Source organism: Xiphophorus couchianus, chromosome 18, assembly GCF_001444195.1.
Source record: "Xiphophorus couchianus chromosome 18, X_couchianus-1.0, whole genome shotgun sequence".
NCBI classification, from domain to species: domain Eukaryota; kingdom Metazoa; phylum Chordata; class Actinopteri; order Cyprinodontiformes; family Poeciliidae; genus Xiphophorus; species Xiphophorus couchianus.
The window spans coordinates 23984906-24008379 of NC_040245.1; the positions used below are offsets into that span (position 1 = coordinate 23984906).

General features: G+C 40.2%; 1 protein-coding gene across 9 annotated transcripts in view; it reads left to right on the plus strand.

Annotated features, from left to right (window-relative positions):
• The first annotated feature begins 12279 nt into the window (after positions 1-12279).
• The window catches only part of LOC114161955 (muscleblind-like protein 1), a 74685-nt gene continuing 63490 nt past the window's right edge, over positions 12280-23474 (plus strand). For 5 of the 9 annotated variants that reach the window (XM_028045653.1, XM_028045660.1, XM_028045656.1 and 2 more), the window contains exon 1: positions 19525-19659. The gene's annotated coding sequence lies outside the window, so the exon portion shown is untranslated. Of the gene's footprint in view, positions 12531-19524; positions 19660-23474 lie in introns of those variants that run through there. The other 4 variants (XM_028045657.1, XM_028045659.1, XM_028045655.1 and 1 more) reach the window with 3 other exon arrangements.

Sequence of the window (23474 nt, forward strand, 5' to 3'; positions counted from 1 at the left end):
TCTTTAAGCCGACGACCTCCCCGGATCGCCCTTGACGCCCGTTGTTGTTTCTCTGTTGCTGTGCCACATTCGACAATAGGTGCACACATCGCAGCCTTATTCCAGGTCCGGTTCCTGCTCTATTTCTTTATCCGTTATGTGTAAACACCACGCGTGTGCGCACTCCTGCCCTGCGCGCACACGGCCAGGGTAGGCTGCGCTCTGTTTACATGAATGGGAATGGAGGCATGCCGGTGGTTTGAACGCTGTAAACATGTCTTAAACAGATGTCTGCTGCACGGCGTGGGTGATGTCATCCATCCGCCTGAGCCAAGTTCAACACTCTGAGCTAGAGAAGCGCGCAGAGAAAATATGACGAAAAGAAAAAGACAATTCAGCATTGGCTCTTGCATCAGTAGTCTGGAGCAAACATCATTAAGCTAAGAACTGTGACTAGCAGAGCAAAGAATTGAGTTAGCCCAGACAGTCAGCTTTCATCTACACTCATTAGCTCACAGCTGATTCTGAGGTCTGACAGACGCATCCCCCTTTCCTTTTCATTTGTCTGTAGTTTCCCCTTTTTGTGTGAGAGAGAGAAAAAGAGAGAGAGAGAGAGAGTAGCATTATTGACTCTGCATAGCAGAATGATTGCTTGTAAGCCGTGGCTGTGGTAGACTGCATCCCAGTTTCAAGTCAGTGACTCAAACGTAAGCAATTGGTAACGGCTGAGTGATGGAGCTGTAGTCAAGACACACAGTGTTTGGCACCACGACTTATATCACATGGAAGAAGGGGCAGACGAGCCCTCTGCCGGTTGCTGGTCTGCCTTAGGAGGCCTGCGGTTTGGAGGTTCTTGACATCTGTTTGACTTGTAAAACTAATGGGCCATTTTCTTTCTCATTGAAAGGCATAAAACACAAGCGAGAGAGGGGGGGGGATAAAAACAGTGCGCGCCGCACACTAAGACATGGATGTGCATAGTTTTTACATGAGCAAATCGAGAATACATGTCAAGGCTTTGTGTGGACATGAATAATTCAGAAACCACGTGGCAAATCCAAACAGAGCTCGTGTTAGGGGGTATAGTGAACGCCAGTCTGAAATATTGTGTCAGATTTGAAACATGGTGTATTGATTCCAAACATCCCTAACAGAGGTTTGTTTGTTTTTTTTTTTCTTTTAAGAACGTAGAAAGAGGAGTTAAAACAAGGAAAGGTTTTATGAGAAAGTTTCCCAAGCTATTAGCTTAGCTTACTGGCCATCTCAACATTGATTGGCTAGTAATCAATGGCTAGTATGTTTGCTTTGGGTAAAAAATTCTCTACAATTTGAGGTGGCTCAGTTGGTAGAGTGTGTGCACCATGTGGAGAGGCTGCAGTCCTCAACGTGCTCTTGGGCCTTTTGCTCTAGAACTTAAAATAATAATCATTCTCTAGAACTCTTGGCAACTAGGATTTAACTCAGCTGTGTTCATGCTACTGTATGTACTGTTTATATTACATGTTGCAAAGGCCATGAGAATGGGACTACGACCTCGAACGTCCAGGAAGAACTACAAGGTGGTGATTTAGAATGAAGACGTTTTGTGTGACCCAGTCAAAGTATTTACAGACATGCTCCGTTCACTCTGACTGAGCCGTTTCATTTTGTAAAGAATTGTGGGGAAATAAAATAAAACAAATCAATCTATGAGTAGGAGTGGCTTTCAGCTGTAGTAGCTGCAGTGAAAGGTGGCTCTACAAGATAATGACTTGCTCACAAATGCTGAGCAGACTTTTTTAGGTGTTTATCTCTGAACAGGACAATTTAAAAAAAAAAGAGAGAGAGAGAGAGAGAAAAACGAAACATGTTTTTCCTATCACTTCACTATAACCTGCTGCTTTGCATTGGTCCACAAAATACAATCCTAATAAAAATACAATGAGGTCCATGGTTGAAAAGTGTCAAAATGTAATGGGGTGTGGATACTTTTGCAGCTTAATGCATTATGTGATATATGTGTGTCTTTTCCCAATTCTAATTCAATCTTTGTTTTATTAACTCAATAACGAGCTGAGGAGAATGCATAGATCAGGCATCGTGGGTAGTGTAGTCCCTCAGTGTGTGTAAGTCTGATCTCTGAGCTCCCTTTAGGGATACTAAAGGGATTGGATATGCTCTTCTAATGCTATTAGTGCTGCAGCAGGGGATTACTGTCTGCTGAGGAAAAGGGGGGAAAAGGATGTGAAAAAGGAAAAAAAAAAAAAACAATTTCACGAGGGTATTTGCGTGTGACAAAGATTTGCATGTTTGTACACAAAGACAGAGACATCAAAAATAGTATTCATAAAAAAAAGTGTTGCACATCAAGAGGAGTAAAAAAAAAAAGTCATGGGGTTTTATGCAAAAATGAGATTTTCTTTTTTTAATTTAATTTGGCTGTTACAGTACTCCAGGGATTTGTGTTAATTAGGCTATTAAGCTGCCCAGCACCTCTTAAAATTATTTTTAGCAATAGAGAAAGAAAAATACGGCATATGATCATTTTCAGAAGACTGAAAATTAAATCTAATACAGAGCAAGTGACAATTTGTTAAGAAGTGATAGCACTTAGTTATTTATGTTTCTATTTTCACTTGTGTGAAAACAGGAATCCTTAGGCGGAGGTATTGCTTAAGAAATGATGAGAAAATCATTATGATTTTGTTTGACATGGATTAGGGTTAGGAGGTAGGGTTAGGGTTATCAATCAAAATCGTGCAATTTTGATTTAAAATCATGTGACCTTTCACACATGGAGCAGAGCAGGCATTACTTCATAGAAGATCCCAATCCCTCTATCAATCTCCCGCTTCACCCTACGACCAAGAAACCAAGATACTTGGAACTCGGCTCGAGATAAAGACTGACCCCTGACTCTGTAGGAGCAATCGACTAAAACTGATTAGTGAAACTTCACTCCATTTATAGTCATGAGATATGGATCATGAACGAGACCGAGATCCCAGATATGAATGGCTATGAGGGGTTACCTCCGCAGTATGAGTGGAACTTGGGGAAGAGCTGGCTTTCAGCAAAGAAAAGGAATCGATCACAGTGAGTTTGATCGGGACGTCTCCGCAGTCTCTCCCCTTTCCAGGATTTCCAACAACGCTTCACTTAAGGAGATCCTGGACTGACCGGGAACTTGTTCGAAAGAAATCTCCACTCCTGATCAAAAATCTTTAAAGACCATCTTTAAGAAAGGTTCAAGTACTCACACTTTGCATTTGAATACTTGAAACCAGACTTCAAGCGAAACCTAAAAATAATAAAAATAGAAGAAGCTACAAGTACAAGAGGCTAATAAAGTAGGCAAATTATTACAAACTGCCACCGAACTCAAGCAAGTTGTTACTCAGCTCGTCAAACGTGTCCAAACCCATGCTTCAGTTTGGCTTTCGTTTAACTTTCTGTCGGGTTTTTTTTTTTTTTTGTCATGACCTCTTGATGGTAAAGGCAGAGAAGGTTTCTGTCTAAATGTAGCAGGATTGTTAAAGCTGCACAATAAAAAGGACTCTCACAACAATTTATTGCTGCCAGATGTTTTGAAATTCTTTAACAACCCTAAAGTTAATGGGGGAAAAAAAAAAAAAAAATCAATTAGACCACAAAAAAAAAACTCGCTTGTCCCGAGCCAGAGGAACTGCGAGCAGAACATGAAGGCCAGTCCTCAACTGTAGAGCAGAAGAACTAAAAACGCATTCAAAGGCTTCTTCTCACACAACAGTCCTTTCAGCCTTTGCCTGGCACTAAAAGAAAGAAAACATTTATTATGTGACAAGAACAAAACATTTTACGGATATTCCTGATGGGTTTTATTGTTACTAGAGATCTCATCCAGGTCAACAGTACAAGGCTCCATAATGATGACGGAGCTTTTTTTTTTTTTTTCAGTTGAACAATCAGGATCCATTTTCTTTCCAACGGTAGCCAACTCTACTGCCAAGAAAAAACACCAAGTGATCAGACAGATGGGACACAGAAAACCTTTTGTTTGATGTATGGGGAATATCTTATATTCTCTGGTCAAAACCCAGAAATAGAAAACTTTTAGTGTTTTACAGAACATATTTAGCTAATACGGTAGACACACTTAATGTTGACCTGTGCTTTTGATGCATATACAGCATTGGGGTTTAAATTGAGAATGGCGATCGTAAAAAAGACAACAACAACATATATTTAGTCTCCTTTCTGATTCGGACAGACTTTGGTGTCTTAAAAACTGTTCTTTAAGCAAACTGAAATGTTCAACAAATATGGCATGAAGCCCCTGTGTTAGTTCATCTATAAGCTACATATAGTAAACAGCAGCAATTACAACTTGTCTGCATGTCGGCTAATTTAAGATTCAAGACTTTACATGCAGAGCGCACATGTGCAGCTGAGTCTAGTATCGTAAACTCGAAACAAATCACATGACCACCACACAGCGTCATTTCAGCATCTCTAACTAGACACCTAGAAAATTATTCACAAGGGTGGAAAATGTAGTCCATGAATTGGAAAAAAAAAAAAGAAGTAAGAGTCCATGCTCTCTCATCTGCAGACATTGTATAGCATTTGCATTTTCGAGACCTGCTTTTCGCCTTACTGTGGGCTTTTTGAATAACACAGCTTACAGATAAGACAAACCGTCCTCAAGCTAGTCTCTGTTTATTACTCATTTCCTATAACTGGATTAAGTCTCACACTCTCATTATTCAACCAAAAATTTTAAAAAAAGAGCGTTTTTTTAACTTAAATAATTCCACCTACAATAAACTAATTATGTCCACTGCTCATGAATTAATGATTTTATTATGTAATCTCTGACTAATTTAAATTTGACCAAAAAAAAGGCACATAGACATTGAGCTTAAATATTCTGATATTGTATGCCCACAGCCAGCAAGAGCTGTGTTTAAATCTTTGCAAAAAACCCCCCCAAAAAAACAAAAACAGTTTAGTTTGTTCCTCAATGCAGGTTGGACTCCACTAAGGTTGACCTCTGACACCGATCTTGTTTGTTATGTTTATGGGCAGCCAAAGGCGTAGTCATGGAGAGGAGAAGTGTCTGGTTTTAAAAAAAACCTCAGGATCTCACCTTTTGCTTTTTAGCAGGTAATGAGGTTTTGTTGGCGGCCTTTAAAGGGAACTCTGAGGTTTAGTACCTCTGAGTGTGTAGACGGGGGTTTACAACCAGAAAAGAGGTTCACTTGTCCTTTCAGGTTGGGGATCAGTCTGTGCGTTAGCGTCTTGTTCAAGAATGGTGGCCGGTTGGAGTAGATGACTGATAAAAAATTCTCTGGGCTGAGCCAAACATTTAAACTTTTACTTTCCTAATTGGGCTATGCTCCAATTTTCATATAGTCCTGAAAATATGCATCACAGGTAAACGAACAAAATACTGAACACTCATTATTCAGCATTAGGTAGTCGCAGTGTGACCATCCAGTGTTGGACATCTTTGAAGGGTTAAACTTCTTCTATAATTTCTTGGATACATCTTAATTCTCACTAAAGCCGATGTTTTTCTTTTTCTGTTTGTTCCACTGTAATCGGTTTTCTTTCCGACCCTACAGCAGGTGTTCTCAAGTTCAGCCTTCTCGTCAATATTCATTACTTCTTCATGTCTTTCTTCCACTTTCACACACATTTACACATTCCTCTGCTAGCTGTGATGAGGCTAGAGCCCCTGCTTATAAATATTTACCACCAGTTACCAAGGGAAATCTGCTGAGATTTGTTCACTCCCACCATGTTTACCATGCATGCAACCATATTTCAGTTGAATGCGTGCGGGGGGAGGGGGCGCGCGCGTTTTGTTTTTCCAACGCTCTGATCTCCGAGGCAGCCTCAGGTTTTCAGTTAACATCCCAGAGAAACGCCTGTGTTATTAGAAATGTCGAGACCTCCCTCGTTTCACGGCATTCAACGGTAATTCAGGTGTGAAAAGCGTTTTAGACAAGTATTTTGTAAACACGTGCAGACAGTAACTAAGGGTTTTACCTTCATACAGAATGGCTCACTTTGTGAGGCATTAAGTGGTATACATTTTTGGATTACAGTACTCAGTTACTTACTCAGCAGCAATTCAAAACCCCTTGGAGGAAATAATTGTGTATCGTGATTTTAAGATGACAAACAATGTAAGAATTGAGTAAAGGGCAGGTATCAAAAAGCTGTAAACTGTGTTATTGAATTCAATGTGTTTACAGAGTAAATCTGTGCCATTTTTGGGGGGTGATTGATGTGTTTGATGTTTTGAAAACATCAAACACAAAAATGAAGAAATTGCCTAGTTTTCACTGAAGTCTTCCATTTTGAAAATAATCTGAAGTGTGTTGCTAATGGTAATGAAAACACGGGTTCTGTTTTCAAAATTGCGCTTAAGCAATTCAAGACAAAAAGTGCAACGTTACACCTTTATTCTGGTTGCTTCTTATTTCACCAAGTTTCTTTTTTCATTTCGGAAGCTCGCCCAGACTTGTTGTTTTTAGGCCTCAAACATGAGTAACTTTAAACTTCCCCTCCTGGTGTTTATTAGGCTTCTAACGCCTCTTCTCATTCTGTTTAAATTCCATTCAGATTCAATGTTTTCCAGGCCAGACCTTGACAGAGCCTCTATATCTTTGCCTCCAGTTGTATGTCGTGTTTCCAAATACAGATTAGCCTCTTAGCGATCCCTGCGTTTTGTTTGAACCTCAGTGTTGACTTTTCCTCAAAGACTCAAACAGGTAGCTCTAATTAGTAAAATTAAGCCCCTACACTGCCGCAGGAAAAGAAAAAGTTGCTCAGTTTAATCATGTAACAACTGTTGAAACGGAGAAAAAAAAAGTATCTCAAGGACACCTAGTCGTGGTGATAGCATCTGGCGTTGGTTACCGAATGTCTCATTGCATATAAAAATCCTTCATTTCTTCTTGCTGCCACAGTCCAGAACATTATTGTCGTCACATGGAAACGTGAATTTAAAAGGGACAACTTTTGCTTTCCTTTTGCTAGTTCGCAGTCTTGTCTTGGGACGCAGGGTAGTAAATCACATTCATACGGAACTCTTATTGGATGATGATTCGATTTCGTAGAAGATTTCATGGGCTCAGCCAGCGTCATTGCGCTTAACCTCTTTCCGATGGCAATAATAAAAGAGTGTGACGCTTGATTTAATTTCGGCTGGCCTAATGTAACTCTACGGTGGCATAAGGCCTGTTGATTGCTATTAGGGATATGCTGAGAGCGTAGAAGGGAGTCTGCATGTTGGGAATTGTTAAACAGAAATCAGCTTGGTGCTGCGGTGCTTGGTCATTCTGTTCGCTGTGAGTCTGCAGGAGCAGGCTGAGAGTAAGCAAGGGAATATGCACTTGCAAATAACTTGGATTGGGTTGCGGTTAAGGGGGAATGCACAGGTCAGAATTATTTGGTCCAACATACCTATCCAAGTCTTTTGAGAGTAAGCGACAGGCAGCACTGCATCTCTGTCTAATTCTACAGTAATGCCATGTGTGTACAGTAAAGGAAAATATTATATTTCATCAGCTACACATGTTCTACATGAGTAGCAAATGTTTAGCACTCAACTCGCTCACTGCGTCTGCTGCAGACGTTGTTTTCCCAGTGAGACCCGTTACTTCCAGCTGCGGTTTCAGCATGGCCAAACACGGGTTAACTCAATTAAGAACGTTCCGACAAGTGTCACTTAAAAAAAACAACAAAAAAAACATACAGCTTTATGCAAGATCAGTCATAAAGATTGGTCAGTACATACAGCCACACTCCTCAATGAACTCACGTCGTGCTCCTGTTGACGCCTTCAGCCAGAACGGTTTGTCTTAAGTGCTTAGGCAGAAATGAGTTATTGATTTGGCTTGTAACATATTTCATTACTATGCTAGTTAATCATGTCTGGACAAAATTTACTGAGGAAAAAAAAAAAAAAAAACGTAAAAAAACCCCTCTCTGTCTTTGTAAACGTCGTATTTCAGTTTGAACGTCCTGAAATTTAATGCAGGGAGTTACAGCTGTGCTCTTCACAACTCTCCCAGGACTCTAATTCTGAGCCACGGAAAAAAAAATAATCAACTAAGAAAGGCGCACGAAAGCGGACAAACAATGGGTATCAGGAACTGAGCATCGTCAGGGGTTATCACACAGGACAGTCCTGGAGCCAATACCTGGGACCAGATCAGAAAATCCTCAGAAATTGCTAATATCGTTTGGAGAAGAGCCCATTTCGAGACCTTTGTCAAAATTGGAGTCTTAGAAAAAACCTTTGGCTCTCTCTCATGTCAGTAACAAGAAAATTGATCTTGAGGACTTTAAATATTAACACAATTTTGCGATAAAGCACTCGTTTTAAAGTACAACTCAAAACGGAGCTGCTCTTTGAGAACTTTCTTTGTACATGTGCTGGTTCTGGTGTTCCTGGGTTTTGTGTGGCAGTTTATTTAAACACATGCTGGACTTATCAGCTCTGGGTTGATTCTGAGCAAAAGCTGCTCTGGCCTTTATTAGCTCAGTTAAAGAAAGCTACTGATTGTCCAAAAAACGAGTTGTTAATCAGCCCGTAATGAAAACTGCCACATGATGTTTTATGTGTGTGTTCAATTTAGAGAAGTCTGTACATGAAAATGCTTTGTAGTTAGTTGTTGCTAAGCAGTTAGTTCACTGTTATAGACGAGAAAAATGTAGCAAAGCATCATTTTACTTGCAGTAATTTACTACTGAAGCAACACCAAACTGCCTTGAATAATGAAAAACATGTAAAATAATAAATTTAAAAGCAACAAAGGCATAAAAACTTTTTAGCCCATGTTCAGGCTGTTACATCTGCTTCAAAAATGGCTTACTTTCAGCAACAGTGTTAAAGTCTCTCAGTCTAAAATAATTACTTAACTTATGTTAAGTTCTGCAAAATTTTGAGAATTTTCTGGTTTTAATAAGCTCCTCCTAATGAATATAAAGAAAATAAAACCTGTCATGATTATATGGGTCTGATGATTTTGTAAAGTCAAACATTTTGGATGCTTTCGGGGTTTTGCATCAAACAAGCACATTATTTGTATGGAGGACCAAAACTGACATAATCCAAAAAAAAATTATGTATGTATATATATATATATTTTTTTCATTTTCATCTTAGCTTGTTGCCATTTCCTGACATCAATATTTACTTTTACTTATATCTGCTTTTAGTTTTATAATTAAAACAATAAAAGCAGAAATATCCATATTTCTGCTTTTATTTTTAATTAGGTCAGCTTCGGTCCCGCATATATTTGAAGCTTTATTCTAACAACATTTTACAGTATGAGTGTTAACTCTGTATTACACTGTTACATTTTTTGTTGAAACTTCATTTGTTTCTTTATTTTAACTCCACTAAAGTCTGTTGTCTTCTTGAACCTTAACGTTTCCACCACCAAATAAGAAAGAAAAAGATGCAGCGAAAAAATAATGGATTACTGGTTTTTGGTGGTTAGCGACACAAGTTATTTGTGTTCAGGGCAACCAGATGTCATGCAACGCTCCTAGGTTTAGGTTGAGGTTTACTACAGCTATCCATGTCAGGAAGATGTATTATACCTTCACTGCATGTTAGTTATAAAAAATCTGAATCCATATGAACAGAAGTCAGAAGGCAGCAATAATTACACCAGCAGTTCCACCACCATCATTATGCATAAGCCTAATCAATGGTCGTTGTGCTCAAGGGCCACTGAAATGTCATTAATGAATAGTTCCATGAACAGTGAGGGGTTTTTGTGGGCGTGTGAGTGTGTGTGCAGGTAGTTAATGTTAATATCCCTAATGAGTAGATGTGGCACATGGAGCCTGTGGACACCTGCTATTGTCATTAGTCCCAACGAGCAGACTAATCATACTGGCTTTCAAATCTGAGCAAGTTGCTCAGAGTCCCTCAAATTCAGCAACAGTTCATTACAAGGACCACAGGAGTCCCAGCTGGTTTATGCTTCCTGCAGAAAGCGAAAATAGATTGAAAACGTCTGCTTTGCTGATCTGTTTCAGATTTTGTCTCCCTCAGAAAGCAAAAATCAATCTTAAGTTTGAAATAGGAACCAGGAACATTTTTTCTGCTGTTGTTACATTATGATGCATTCAAATGCATTTTAGGTAAAACCTTTTATGGATTTTCGTGTTTTTGTTTTCAGGAGGGCATAGCTGACATTCCTTAATACAGCTACACCAAAAGTTAACGTTGTAACCTTCCTAAAACAATGTCATTTTTTGACTAAAGTGATTTTGTCCCCCCCCCAAAAAACAAATAACTAAATAAATAATCTGCTCTTCTTTCTTTTCAAAACATAATTTAGACAAAAAGGTGATTCCTTATTTTAGGAAGGCGGCCATATGTGTCGACTTAAGGCCTCAAAACAAGTGACATTCATTTACTTACCAAAACATAAACTGTTGGTTTATGCATCCAAAAGTATATGATCCAAGTTGGATTAGTAACTCAACTAATTTCATAAAGAAAAGCACCATGTGCAAATTACAGTGATTTGTCAAGTCGCCTCATCTGCTACGCAAATAAAATTTGCCCTTAGAAAACTGGGAATGTAAACATATCTGGGAACACAGTGCAGTAATTTTTGTTTTCCTTTCGAGGTAGGTCTCCACAAGTGCAAATTACCTGGAAAACTAGAACAACCTTAAGTCACACTCCTATTTGTCTACTATGCCAAGTCTTCTGGCTGAATTTTCGTCCCAACTATTGAGGCGATGAATCGAAAGTGAGCCCAATTGCCAGCGGTACCCGCCAACAACTGGGAGAGAGGGAACACCACGCGAATGCAGCGTTTTCCCCTATTTGCTGCTAAACTTAGTGTGAGGGTTTCATAAACGGTGAATATCTTTACAGTTATGAACAAGAGAACCAGCCAAAGCCGGTTTGAGTGGTGAGATCACATCTGGAGAAAAGTGGGACATCGCTAAACTCAGCAGGGGAAACTTAAAGGAAGCGGGCTCGTAGCTTTTAAACAAAACAAACAAAAGGGTCGGAACACTGAGCGTTGAAGAATTAAAGTCGCTCTGTTGGGTTCAGCTGTGTATTGGTGATTTGCAAGGCCTGAAGGACAGCCTCGGCTTCCCACCCACTCTGTCACCAAGGGAGACACGAGAGAGGATATCTCAACGTTATTTCTTAGTCGCTCTCCTTCCCTTGCATGTAATTCTTTTACTCTTGTGTCATTCATGCATCTCTGACCCTTCCGCCCACCGTTTGTGCCAAAAGGAATAAATGCATGCCCCTCTGGGTCTCCTTTTCCTTGAACCAACCCAAAATCCAGATGGCACACTATTGAGATGATACTGAGAGCCGTTGAATGGGTTTTCTTTACAAACGCGCGCAAACTATTTGTCAATATTCTGCTCATGTAAAAAAAAAACAACAACATAGATTTGCAATTCCATTGCAAATTCTTTCACAAGATAAGCCATTGAAAAACATCCCTACTTCCTGTCGCCTTCTTCATCCGATCGTTGATCATGTGTGACTCGTGTGATACGAAAAAAGTGTTTGCGGAATAAGCCGATTTCAAAATGGCCGCAGAAGCCGTTTTCTTAAAAAAACAATCAGTATTTTTCTAAATTGCCGTGTTTCCATTAAGCAATTTTATTTTCGAAATGTGAAATTCATACAGTCACCGGAAATGTACTGTATGGTCAGAAGGTAGATGAGCTAAGTCTATGTACGGTCAACCATCCTGTTCTTCTAGGGATCCAGGCTTTCTACACCAGAAGGAGCGATGAGGAAGAGGAAATAAAGCATTGGATGGAACCGTCCCCAAACTCCTGTAGCCAATGCACACACAGACCCACGCACGCCCACATGCATCTGCATGCGTGCAAACACACAGCATCTGCAGCTATCTCTATTCCCTCTGACGCCATAATCCCCTCTCTTTATCTGAGAAGGCAGAAGCAACAGTTGCTTATCAACATGTCAACACAAGTCTTTTGTCATTTCTCTCTTGCTCAGCTCACCTCTAAAAGCGGAGCACAAATACAAGTGGAGAGGAGCGCGATGAGTGTGTTTATCTGACAAAAAAAAAAGTTTTAGTTTCACTTTCTTTCCTGATTTAAACTGAAAACGCTTAACTAAGAGAGGCTCAACTACATCAGAGGAGCAAAAATGAAGAGGGGCTGGGTAGGAGGGGGGCATGGAGGGAGGCTGTTGCCATGGTAACCAAAGCCGCGGCAGTCATCTTTACGAGTCTTCTTCTGCATCATGCTTGCGTGACCGCGTGTGTGTGTGTGTGCTTTTGCCCTCCTCTTTCCAGACAGGAGGTGAGGACATCCTCCTCTAACACTGCCGACAGAGAGAGAGAGAGAAAAGAGGAGAGGAGAGACCGAGAGAGCGAAACCCCATAATGCACTGCACGCTGCAGGGTTGAAGTCGTGCAGATTCATCAGTTCCTGTTTGAGGGGTTGTGTGCGTGTGCGAGCCTGTGCGCACCCATATGGCCGGAGCGGGCGCAGAAGAAAACACACACACAGAGAGAGAGAGAGAACGAGAGAGAACCAAGCAGGTAAGGAGAAACTGAGGCGACCGCTGCAGACGGCTGCTGATTATTCGAGATGATCCTTTTGTGTGTGTGGGGGGGCGTGTGTGTCTGTTACTGCCCAGTGAGAGGAGGGAAGCAGAGAGTGGCTCTCCGCAGCTCCACACAGATGTCACGGCGTTATTAATGTTTGACATGTTATGATTCCGACAACTTCCTTGCCTGTTGCTCCAGACGGTTTCCGTTCTGCCTCGCTGAAAAGCAATAATCCTGGGAAGAAGGGCCAATCGAAACATTTGGCATGGATTTAATATTTCAGGGTTTTTTTTCTTTTTGTGTCACTTCATCTCTTTTAATGTTGTTTTTTTTTTTTTTCTGTACTAGTGCAAATGCTTTTTAACTGTATTCAGATTTGAATGTGCTATGTAGATTTTGCGTGAACATTAGATATAAGGCCAGGTCAGGTCACAGAATAACTTTTGGGAAAACTGAATTCTGTGTCAAAGGGGAACAGTGTTTATATAGTTGACGGTGAAAAAAAAGTAATTATCTGAGAAACTGAAATGTATGGCTGTTAACGGTTAAGCACGTCTGATTCAATGACACGTTTTAAAGTTTTACTTTCATGTCAGAAATCATAAGGAGTCGCTTTACAGAGTCAGGTTACAGAAGCAGCATTAAATCGTCTGCTAAAATACACACGTTCTCTATTTTTCCTTTTTTTTTTTTTTTTTTCTTTTTTGGAGGCTTAGATATCAAGCCAGCGTGAGCTAATCGGTAAAACCGCGCCATTTCTTTAATGGGTCATTTTGTGGTTTTAACTGCCACAGAGGCTCGTGACCGTATCAGTTGCACCAGAGACACAGACGGGCTGGGAAGTGCGATTGCAGCAGCTCAGGGGAGGGGACACTTGACTTTTATTACTCGGGGACCCAAATGAGAAATTTCTGGTCTCCTCCCCTGTTGGGACGGTGTCATAAAAATGTGCTTCGGCACTGTAATGAGGAGACTCAGCAGAAAATTAAAAGCGGGATTAGTCAGAAATTAAACCGATGATTCCTAAATTACAGATTTACTCCAGTTAAACATTCTCTTAAAAGTGACACGCCTCCAGGTATTCTGAGTTTGTTCAGGTTTTTTTTTTTTACTAGATTTGCATTCAGTGTGTTTCATATAGAAGCTTTGAGATATTTATTTTCACCTTGAATGTTTCAGCAGATTGATTCATGCTGACATGGGAAGCACTTTAATGGACAAAAACCCTTTGTGTCTAGAAATGTTGTTTTTTAAAAAAAAAAAAACATTCCTTGTTCAGATCAGCCAAACGAAAAAACAAACTTCTTAGCAGGGATACATTGGATTTTGAATTAAAATTGATTTCACAGTTTCCACATTGGCACACTATGAACAATTTGCTGACGTTTCATAATCAGTTATCTTTGGATTTTTTTAAACTATGCCACCATTTACCTCAAAGTGCATGGCAGCAAAGTAAACATGGGCTTTTGTTCGGTCTTGTTTGCCAAAGATTTAATTTTAACTCATCAGTTTTTGCTCCCACTATAGATATGGGTACAATTTAGTGAATGGTTCTCGTCTTGTTGACATTTCCTGACTGAGTAACAAATTTAGCTAATATTTAGATGCTAGCTAAATGGCATGTTCTTTTGTCTTTCCTATGTTGAAAACTTGGTGTTCAGAAGGAGCAGCCACCCACCCACCCACCCATCCATCCACCCATCCATCCATCCATCCATCCATCCATCCATCCATCCATCCATCCATCCATCCATCCATCGTTAAATGAGGGTTCATGCCATTGGGCGAATGTCAGGGTCTTTCCAGGACAGATCGTCGGTTCATTTCAAAGACAGATTTTCTTTTTTTTTTCAAAGGAGCTGTTCTGGAAACCAAATATTTGTTCACCATAAAGTTTGGATTTTTCTAGAATGTTCCCTGTTTGTTAAGCTGCTGCAAACAATGATAACAATTGTATATCCCAAGCCTCTTAACACATACAGTTTACCAAAGAAGGTGAAGGAAGCCGTTTGTTTCTGAACAAAACATTGTTAGAAAACACAAGTTAACTTATTTGCTGATGAAAGTTAAGGAAATGCAAAGGCGGTCGATCGAACACGATCTTGACGGTCCAGCACTCCTCCGGTAAACAATATTCATGCCAATTATTTCTAAGTGATAAGTTGTAGTGATGGATTTAGCATGTCTTCGAATCGTTTTGCTGCCGGGGTTTAGCTTGGGGGTTAGCCTATGGACAGACGCCATGATTCCCCATGAAGTAAAACTGCAGAATACTTTCGATTTCAGCACACGTTGCAGACACAGGCAGCCTGCATGATCGTGTGTATATTATTAGCAACTCAGGAACAGAGCATTGGCCTGCTGCGAATGTTAAAAAGCTGTCAGGATCACACCAGGATTCCCCGTAGGAACTTTCAATGCCATGCGATTTGTAAAACTCCCTCGGTGGAATTTCTTCTGCTCTTCAGTCGAACTCTGGCTTTCCTTAGCGCAGTGGATCGGGGATGATATATGGAACCAGATTTCCTTGTCCAAACTAGCCCTGCCTTTGTTCTTTTTCAAGCCCCCCGCCCTCCACTTGTGCCTGTCTTTAATGGTGTGGAACACAAGGGACATATGTTCAAGAGTCCATGTCTTTTTTGTTTTGCTATGAGCCGAATGAGGGCCACCAACTCGTGCAAATGAGAGAAAGTCCTTGGTTTCTTACACAGACATCAGCGGAGCAGTGAGCGGGAACCTTAGTGCGCATTAAATTATCTGCAATTGCAGCAATTATCTGCAAGTCCAAAACCTTTCACTGTGCCTCGGTGCCTTATTACCGTGTCTCTCGCTTTAGACTTAAAAACCTGTCACTGGGAGAGTACTGTTATTTAACTACACATTTTCTAGCACAAATAATATCAATTCACGTAGGCATGACCACGGACAACCGTCATTATTTTCTTACACATTACAATTGTTGCATAAAAAACAAACGTGCATCTTCCTGCATTGTTTTAGAGGGAGCAAAATGACAAATGCAGCCAATCCAAGTGGATATAAAACTGCGGTTGGTGTGTTGCAGCTTAGTGTGGAAGGTAATGCTAATTAGCGTAGGTGTAATGAGAATTTGTATTATTAAAACTCAGCAATATTTCTCAGGAGAATGAAGTCTGCAATGTGCTGCGAAGCATTCTAGTTCCTGCCAAAGTCATTTTTGTCCGAGGAAGTGAGTGAAAGCCGTTAATGTAAGCCCTTTCTGTGAAGCTCTGTTTTTTGACTTTTTGGTGTATCTATGTTTAAGATTCATTTCTTTGTGAATGAGGAAAAAAGTTGTTTGTGAGTCAACAAAGGGAGACTTTTCTTTGGGCTTGCTAACAGCGCTCCAGTTTGCCTTGCAGTATTTTACGCATTGAGGATGTGTACGAAACCGCGACAGTCGAGTTAGAAACAATTTGCAAATATGGTGCTTCCTGCCGGCATGTCTAGTTAAAAATCTAAAAGTGGAGCAGAGGTTGAGTTTCTATCAAACCGTATTTTGTTTGTGAAATCACATAATGCGCTTTAGAATAAAACAAAAAGGAAAAACTGTAACCAATTTTTGATTCTTCAAAACACACTGTGAAAGCTTTACCCTGACTGTTAGATAAAATTTGGGGCTGATAAACTTTTTTAATCACATTGTTCTACAGTTTGAAATCCTTTGAGATATTAGACTCGAGAAAGTGTCAGAGTGTGACCCAAAGTAACACACCTCTGCCCTTTAACCGCCTGTTGATGCACACTGCCGGTCAGCTGGCTGAAAGAAGGCTACTAAACAGTTTTATGTCTTTATCAATCTGGAAAGGTCAAATGAAAGGATTAATTTTGAACATTCAGCACCTAAATATGCATGACAGTTTAGATAGATTTAGTTTACAGAATCAGACTGACATTCAGCTTATATCATTTGATAAATAAATAGTGAATAAGTCGTGTGTTCACTCTGTTTTTAATCCTGACTACAGAGCATTAATTCTGGCAGTTACCGCCGATCACAGTGTGCATTACGGACACCACCAGTCGATCAACAGTAAATTATGACTTATCATAACTATCTGTTATATTGTATTTAGCATGGTATCTACTAGCATATTCTTTTTAAGTTCTAATCAAAATGGAAAAAATTTTACTATCCAGAAATATTTGAAGTCTAAAAGTTGGGTTGCTCTGAATAAATTTAACCACAGATTTTACGTTTTAGCATCTATAGTCTAAGCGAGAGGTCCCCCACTCTCAGGGGAGCCCAAGCGGCTCCTTTGTTTGCTTATACTTTGGGCTGGCTCTAAATGTGATTAGCCACAATTAAAGGTTTAATCTACTTTATTGAATTTGTGTTTTTGTAATATACTGTAGCGTTGGCACGGCGCCTCCTCTAATCTGCGTGCATCGCTGAGATCTTTATCCCTTTGTCACTGACAATAAATTGTTAACTATAATACATTTTGTAGCTTCTCTCTGAAGATTACTGCTATTATTGCCGGTATAGATATGTGTATATTTTAGAATTTGTTTTGTTCCTACCAACACAAAAACCAACAACAACAACACACATTTGTGAACCTGTTGAAAGTTCAGCATAATCCTGCAAAGCAGCCGCAGGACCTTTTTAGGGCACAAGACAATGCGGGGCGAAATTCTAAATTTCCACACAAGCGGGGGCCCCACGGTGAGTTGCTCCGGCTCTATGAGCGAGCTGATAAATATTTATAGTAGCTGGAGCTAAACATTAACACGTTGAGCAGCGCAGAGATTCATCATAGGTGCTTTTGAGAGCAGGCTGCAGGCTGCTGTTCAATCAACACCTTACTCTTCCACTTTCTCGCACACAATCTCGTGCACACAAAAGCCAACGCGGTGATAAATCCCAAACAAACCTGATATATTGCAACCGGTGATGTGGCTCTGAATCACTTGGCAACACCCACATGCAGCTCGTATGCACACACACTTCGATGAGCTGGAAAAAAACAAAACAAAACAAAAAACGCCGGCACGGTCACAGATGCCCGCACGCATACACACACACACACCTGACGTAGCGTTTGATGGAGTTAGACGCCATGGCAACAGAGCTGTGACTCTTGCTGTCCTGTGAGTGGACCGAAGCTGTGGAGGAGGGAGGAAAATACCAACCAGAACTACTATTCAAAGAGTTGCTATCATTTTTTGTTTTTGTTTCTTGCTCCCAATCTGTCTTTTTCTGCAACTCATCGCTTTTTGTTTTCATCGGTTTTGCAACTGCTGTCTGGATGGTGTTTTTTTTTTTTTTTTTCTCTGTGAGTGTGTTAGAAAGAAAGAGGCGGAAGAGAGGTCAGCAGGGTTTTCTTTTTTTTTTTGATAGCGCAGAAACTGAGCCATCATTACAGATAGTTGCGATGATGCTCACAACCAGGAAGCACTCTGCAGGGATCTCGCTTGTTGACACTTCTATTTCATCTCACCTTCTCTTGCTGCAGTTTCCCGTTTCGGTCACAAAACAAAGACGTTTAAATCCTCTTTAAAAAAAAAAAACCAACATATTTCTTGAAGGGTTATTTTTCTTTATTATTTTTATTTTATTCCTGTCAGTCAGGTTTTAAATGCGGCAGCGCAGACAAGAGCTTGAGAAAAAGTGGGTTTGTAGGTGGACACAGCTTTTCACAGCATCTGCAAAGATTCACAGACGGCTCTTCATGCCCGTCCTATTAAGAACCTCAGCATCACTGACATGTTTCAATATAGATAAGGTGAATCTGTGAGAGGGAGACCAGGTTTATTGACTGATTATTGGTTATTTGCTGTGATGCATTTGTGAACAAACCCAAATCAAACACAAAGATTACACCATATTGTAGCCATGGTAACACAACAATCAAACTATCAAGATGATTCTTTAAACTTTTACAAAGTAAACTTAGTAATTAAATCCTAAATGTAATTTTTTTTTTCTCAGCATGCATTAAATAAAATGTAATAACATTGTTATTCTCTATAAATGATGCTACAGGTTTAGATCTATGGTTTGTGGTACAATTAAACAATTTCTAGGGGCCCCTGAGTGTCTGGAGGGCCCTGAATGACCCCTACCAGTAGCTACTGTTTTCTTTGCCTTGATATCCCAGTCTTATAATTCTAGGTCTCAGAGGTGCTAACATCAAAAAATTATATAAAGTTAACCCCTTTGAGTTTTTGATCTATAAATCAGTCTGCAGCCAAGTTGTTCTAGAGGTTAAATAGATATTATTAGGGCTTAATTAGTAAAATGGCAGCAATTTAGCATATTTCATAACTTTATAACCAGCGACCTTCTCTCCCGTGGTCTGTTTAACAGCCACAGTCTCAGATCAGCTCAGCCCTCCAGGACTGTCAGCAGCAGAAACAGCAACTTTATACCTGCTGGTGAAAATATAGACTACATTTGCTTCGCATTGTCCCCGCATGATGGCAATGATACAGCAGGATCCAATTAGATTCTTGATCAATATGGGTTGTTGCTATGTTGTTGTACGGAGTTTTAAGATCTTGTTCAATGTGCCCCTTTTTAACTTCGAGCCCCTGCCCCCCCAAAGGTCTCTGCACGGCCCTGGATACGATGTAGGTAGGTGAACCGCGTACTGGTCTCCAGGTAGCGTTTCCACGGTCTGACTGTTAGCATTTGTTAACACACGCGCGCACCCAAAACAGTTGCGCGCGCGCCTTTACCGAGTGTGAAATTTTGTGGAACGTGGCTGAAGTTGGACTAACTCTCTCTCTCTCTCTCTCTCTCTCCTTTTTCATGCGGTCCAAGTGTGAGCTGTGAAAGGTGAACTTGCAGCCTGCCGTGGATAAATTATGTGCGACATGTTTAGCGGGGCCGCCTTATATGGAGACTGGTGTTGCTGAATACAGTAAAGCTCTGCCAAGAGAGGGAGTGAGGGAGGGAGGAAAAGAAGACGGAGGAGGAGGAGGAGGAAGGAAGGGAGGCAGGGGAGGGTGAAAGCGAAGGGAAAGAAGAGAAGGAGGAGAGAGGGCAGTAACAGAGGGAGTGAAAGAGCGAGGACTGCCGCGAAGCAAGCATGAGGTTTTCACTTTCCGTTCTCCCCTCAGCAGCAGTCAGATGAATCCTTGCAGAGAGGCAGTAAGTCTTTACTGTTTACTGTCTTTATGTGCTTACTTAGAAACAAAGCTCTATGTCAATTATGTTTGTTTTTTTTTGTTGTTTTTTTTGGTTCATCCTGTCCTGTCGTATCTTTTATTCGCGATCTGGATGCTAAGGGATGCGTCTGAATGAATTAGTTCACCGCCAAAATCAGTGTTAGTTGGACTTAAGCAGTTTGAACGGGTCAAAGACCTGAGCTGACAAATAATAACTCAGTAAAGAATCTTTCAAAAAAAAAAGAAAAAAGAAGAAAAAAGAAAACAGAGCAGATGAGTTTCTCCAGAAAACACTTTGATTTGTGCGTTTGTTGTAAATGATATTAAATCCTCATGCACGGAGGAATGAATGAAAAAAAAGAAAGAAGAAGCACAGTTTCATTCTCACTGCATTACTCCAACTTACCAGCAAGACGACTGCTGCCTTAGACTTCAGACTGCACTCAGGAAATGATTCAAAATCTCGTGTCATTCTGGCCGTCTGCTATACTCTGACATGCAAGCAAGCCCTTCAGGGATCAAAATGATCACAAAAAGTTGCAGATTTTCTCCCAAGGAAGCACAAATCACTTAGTTAAAATGCAAAATAAAAAAATAAAGGGTTTGGTGTTTTTCCAAACCCTGTAAAAAAGCTCCTTTTTTACAGATGATGTACAATTGTTACTTTATTGAAAAACAAGCAGAGGATGTGGGGCAAGGACATCATGGCTGTAGAAAAGGTGTATGTTGTTTTGTGAACCAGCCCCTCCCAGATGCTGTTAAGAAGTCATAGCAGAGGGTGTGCTACAAATCTATTGTTAGACATCTTTAGTTGGCCCCTCTGGTAAGAAAAAAAGCTAAATTACATTTAACTCTTATTGCAGCTATGTAATCTAACAGCTGAGATTTTCTTTACCTCTTTGCCATTTTGGTTGGTCCTTATTTCAATTGTTTTAAAATTTCTAATTATTGCTTGAATTATCTTTATTCAACCAATAAGTTAGTTTCTCTCAAAAGATAAGCAATCAAGTTTCCGTTTTCTCTTTGTCGGACATCTTGTTGAAAATGTAGCATCCTAGCATTGCAACAACCAAGCCCTTCTTTCATTTACCGACCGATTATTTTAATGTTGGTAAGTTGAACCAACATTAATAATCTTTAGTTTTCACCAAAAATTCTTCATCAGGTTCAAGTCAGAACTCTGGCTTGACCGCTCCAAAACAATACGATTGCTTCCAGTGAGAAACAAAAACATGTTGGATGTTTACCACTGGCTATTTTTCCCCTTCATGGATGAATTTACTCAACTCAAAAGTTGATTTTAATGATGGCACTTGACAAAATGCTACGCCTGATGCTGATTTTCACAATTGTTGACTATATGATAATTCTTCTTTTATGTTTTTATGATGTAAAGCACTATAAACTGTCTTGTTGCTGAAATGTGCTATTACAAATAAACTTGATTGATTGATTTTTTCTCTAAACCTTTTTTTTTTTTGAAAATGTGCAATACTTTACATAATTACATATATATATATAGAGAGAGAGAGCGCTGTTCTTCCAAATATTTAAAGGCGATATTGAACAAAATGTGAGAAGATGTGAACTCGCAGACCTAAATAAAGAATGTATTTGATTTTCAGTTTCTACTCTGGAGGGAAAAAATAAACAGTTTATTTATCTCATCTTTAAGATTTCCTAATGTCCGCTGATATTTTTATTCACTTTTACCACCTATGATCCTGTTGCCTGTGATGTTTTATTCCTATTTTCTTTTTGCTTTCATGTAAACTGAAACAAAGGCCTGGTTCGTCTTATTTACTAAATGCTGTTTGCCAGTTGCTAAGCTTGGTTTTGAAACTCGAACGGTCTGGATCAACAGGCTGGCGAGGTAAAAGCCTCATTGCTTAGAGCCACAGATTCTTATATTGTGAGGGAAGGACTTCTAAGTGTGCAGCTCCGATGTTACAGAAATCACACACCGAATCTGAAAACTGAACTTTCATTTGTATAAGAAGAAATCATGAAGATGTGTGGGTGGGTCCACCCACTAATATGCACGTCGCTGGAAGCACAACAAGTCTTCTTTCTGTCCAAATAATTTTTGCAACATTTATTTGTGCGGTTCCATGTTGTGCTTTTCAAACCGATGCATTACACTCTGCTTTTCATCTGTGCCATGTCTGTTGTTATTGTGTACGCGTCCTTCTCAGCCTCTGATCTCAACACCTCTCTTTCTGTTTCACAGTTTTGCATTCTCACAAATCCTCGCCTTTGTTGCTCTCTCTCTCTCTCTGCAGCGTTCTGTCTGATTCTTTGTCTTAGGGGTTCATTATGGTTCATTCAGCGTCTCTGTCTCTTGTGTGTCTGGCCAAAAAAAGAAAATTCTTCTCTGCAGATCAGGGTACAGAGAGCCACAAGGTCATTAGAGTATAGGGTAGCAAGAGCAAAGAGACACTGAGCGTGTTTTCACGCCTGATGGTGCAGTGGACTCGGTTCAACTGGGGACCAAAATTGAAAGATTTGCTACATTTTCAGCAAGTGCGGTTCACTTTCACCGCTGCACTGTGTCAATTGAACCAAGCCCTTTGAAGAGCCTGTTGCCCCGCCTTTCGCCTGCGGTGGCGCTGCATCAAGAACCGCTGAAGGAAACGACATGAAAACATCTGAAGAAGACAACTTTGCCACACTCTCTTGAGCCGTCCTGTTATCTACTGATGTCTTGGAACAGTAGTTAGTTTGGCACGGATAGTTTCCCACATATCTGTGCTTTATCTGACTTTATTTTAGAAGACCTTACTGATAATGTAAATAGCTAACTTTTCAACAACAACAACATCCATTCTAAAAAGAGACCTGTTAGCAGCGAGGTACGGCGCATTTTTGCAAATTCAAAAAAAAAAAAAAAAATTTTTTTGAGGTTCTGACCAATCAAAGATGCTTCAAGTTAAAAATTGGCCAATTCAAGTGATCAGCCATGTTCTCTGTGCATCCGAACATGTATTTTCTCAGTAAATTTGCTCTAATTTCTTTTATTCCTCCTTCTAGTTTCATTATCTTACATGTCCCATTGAAGTAAAGCAACACAAATTCCCTGCTGTCTCTAGCATTTGCTTGGTGTGACGGAAACTAGTTCACGTGCCGTTAAATGAGCACATTTCTAGCCTGATCTAAGTTCTCCAATTATCAAGGATAAAGAAAACGGAGAATTCATTGACCAAGGTCACATTAGGAGAATGTCTCTGAAAGTGGGAGTTCCATATGGCGCTTTAAAGCAGCAGATTGACAGCCACTCTCTCCGCCGATGGGTTTTGGGGGAGTCCCGCAAGGCCATTCACTGAGTGGCAAAAATCACGAGGAGTTTGTCAGTGGCATATGATTGCCGTTTTCCCTGCAGTCTGCAAAGCTGTCACTGGACTAATGCACACCAGTGGAAGATGTAATCTGTAGTAAATACAGTTGGCTCCATGGAGGAGTCCTCTGTGATTTCCACAGATTAAGGTGTCAAACTGAATCACTGGTCATAGACGACTGAAGAGTACAGATTATCCCCCCGTTTTGCCCGATGCCTTTTCTGATGATGAGAAAAGAGATTTCGTGCCGCTCCGTTCGTGTGTTGGCGTGTGTGTGTGTGTGTGTCTGTGTATGACGGACATAAAGAGGGATTTTGGAAAGCTGGAGATGTTTTCTTTCAGGGAACATCCACTTCTTTGGTATTTCCTGATTGGGTCTAAAATTCCAGACTTCAGAATGTGCAAAATTCCCACTGTTTAAAAAAAAAAAAAGAAGATCTGCTACAATATATTTTATATTCCA